This window comes from Fukomys damarensis, unplaced genomic scaffold, assembly GCF_012274545.1.
Source record: "Fukomys damarensis isolate Sample0158 unplaced genomic scaffold, DMR_v1.0_HiC HiC_scaffold_39, whole genome shotgun sequence".
NCBI lineage: Eukaryota > Metazoa > Chordata > Mammalia > Rodentia > Bathyergidae > Fukomys > Fukomys damarensis.
Genome location: NW_022900951.1, coordinates 3759029 through 3761171, shown reverse-complemented (window position 1 = coordinate 3761171; position 2143 = coordinate 3759029). Strand labels below are relative to the sequence as shown.

At 44.1% G+C, this 2143-nt stretch overlaps 1 protein-coding gene across 1 annotated transcript in view; it reads right to left on the bottom strand.

Moving 5' to 3' along the window:
* Sts (steroid sulfatase) overlaps positions 1–304 on the bottom strand; it is a 177680-nt gene extending 177376 nt beyond the window's left edge. The window contains exon 1 of the mRNA XM_010611155.3: positions 91–304. The gene's annotated coding sequence lies outside the window, so the exon portion shown is untranslated. The remainder of the gene's footprint in view (positions 1–90) is intronic.
* Positions 305–2143: the final 1839 nt, after the last annotated feature.

The following is a 2143-nucleotide window of genomic DNA, read 5'->3' as shown; positions in this document are numbered from 1 at the left end:
CTCCTCCGCTCCCTTCCCGCAGCCCGCTTGCGCTGCTGTGGGCTGCGCCCAGCCTCAGTTTCCCGCGCTGCAAAGTAGGCGCAAGGGTACCTGTCCTCTTGCTCCAGGGTGCGGGCCGCAGAGGTTGGTGGTAGCAGCATCCTGTATGGAAATGGTTCTCAACCTCATCCCTTCTGCGGGCTTGGCTTCCCCGCAGCGCAGGCGGCGAGGTTGGGAAACATTTGCAGGGTCACAGCTGGCCTGAGGAGGTGGGGATGCCTGCAAGCAAGCTGGGGAGGAAGTCCAAGTCTTTGCGGGTTTCAGCCCTGGAGCAAGCCACTAGCAGAACCTATCAACACCAGGAGGGCAGGAGTTGGGAAACCCTGCCCGGTGGCCCTCCTGCTTGGCCTTGCAGAAGGGCACCCCTTCTCCAAACCTGCGCAATCCGAATCTGCGTTGGAATCCAAGTGTCTGAAAGTGTGGGAAACACGGGTCTGCGGCAGGAGCAGATACTTGGTGTTGTACTCAACAGACTCAGTTAACTCTAGCAGGCAGGAGCTTTACCAGAAAGAGGGATCCAAGAAGAATTCACAGAATAAGACATTCAGTCGATAAACTCCAGGGACAAAAGTGTTGAAGTCTACCCAAAGCCTCCACAGAATAAACGCTACCAGACATGTTCTAACCTCCTCTTTACTGGAAGGCTCTTTGAGTCTGTAAACAAGACTCCCTATTTTGTTTAGACTGTTGAAGTGATTGCTTCATCCCATACAACACTGCTAAGTAGGAGGAAATATTTTTATTTGACTAATTAGAAACGAAAACAAAAGATTGAGGCTCAGAGAGGTAAAGCTGTTTGTCCAAGGTCTAGCAGCTAATGAGGAAGAAAGCTTAGAAACGATTTCAGACCAATTCACTTAAGAATAAGTGATGATCTGCTCGTCCAAATTTGTGAAAGTGACCTTGGGCTCCAAGATCATATTTCTGGGTTGTTCAGCTATAATGAGACTGATTTTGTTTTTTTAAAGACACACAAAAACTAGTCTCTTTCTTTTTTTTAATGGATACAGATAAAAACTCATGAATTCCGGAAGAGGAAAAAGGAGTACTCCCAGAAATCACTAATTAGGATGAGCAGTGTATGTAGTTACGGAATTTGAAATTTGAAAAGCTGCTGGGATTCATAAGCGTAGTGGGTAGACATGGATTTTCTTACTCAGGTGGTCAAGAAGTTTAATTGTCAAATTCCTAATTCTCTGATGAAGAGTCCAGATAACCTGCTCCGAGAAGCTCATAAATTTTAATGCAAACTAAGATGACTCCTTAAAAGATAATTTTTCAAATTTGTAAATGACCATGATCCAGGGTTTCACGCACCATATAGCCAAGCTCCAAAGAGAAGAATGAAACCCCATGTCATATTCCTTAGGGAGAAGTTACCAGTCAGGATCTTTTGGGCAGTTGAGGTAGGTCGCATGGTTTTTGAAGAATTGAGCTGTGCTATTAGCCAGTTCCTCTGATCTTGTCACAGAACTGATTTCATGCCATTTGGAAAGATAAAACCCAGCTTTTTTTTTTTTTTTTCCTCCTCCTCCATGTTGTGCCTTCTTTCTGCTTCCTTACCCCTAACAGTCCTTTGAGGTAATTAGATCTCACAGAACTTCCTCAGAAGTTTACTTTTGCATCCTCTCTTTCACAGGATGTCTCCCATAAAACATGGCTTTCCAAAAATGGACTACTTTATTTCATGTAACTGACCAGAGTATGCCAGTTCTTTAGTGCTGGGTTCAGTATATCCATTGTTTGCATAACAATAGATCGCCAGTGTCTAAGCAGTCCTTTCTTGGCTCCTCTCTTTTGCTTTGGAACTTTGAATACCTTTATCCAGGAAGCTGACCTGGTCAGTGCCATCCCAGTACTGTTTGTACTTCTCAGGGAACTGAAATTGAAAACGGAACCATTTCATGGGGAGTACTTACATTATGAGGGAAACTCCATTAATCAGGAGAATGAGGAAGTGACTGTGCATTTTAACAAAACTTGAGAAAAGCACCATGCTTTCAAAATGATGGTGATGGTAGTTTCCCTTACAAACAAAAAGTACACTTTGCGGGGAGTGGGTCTGTGGTTTTTTGTTTGTTTGTTTATTTTAATCTTTGCCTTT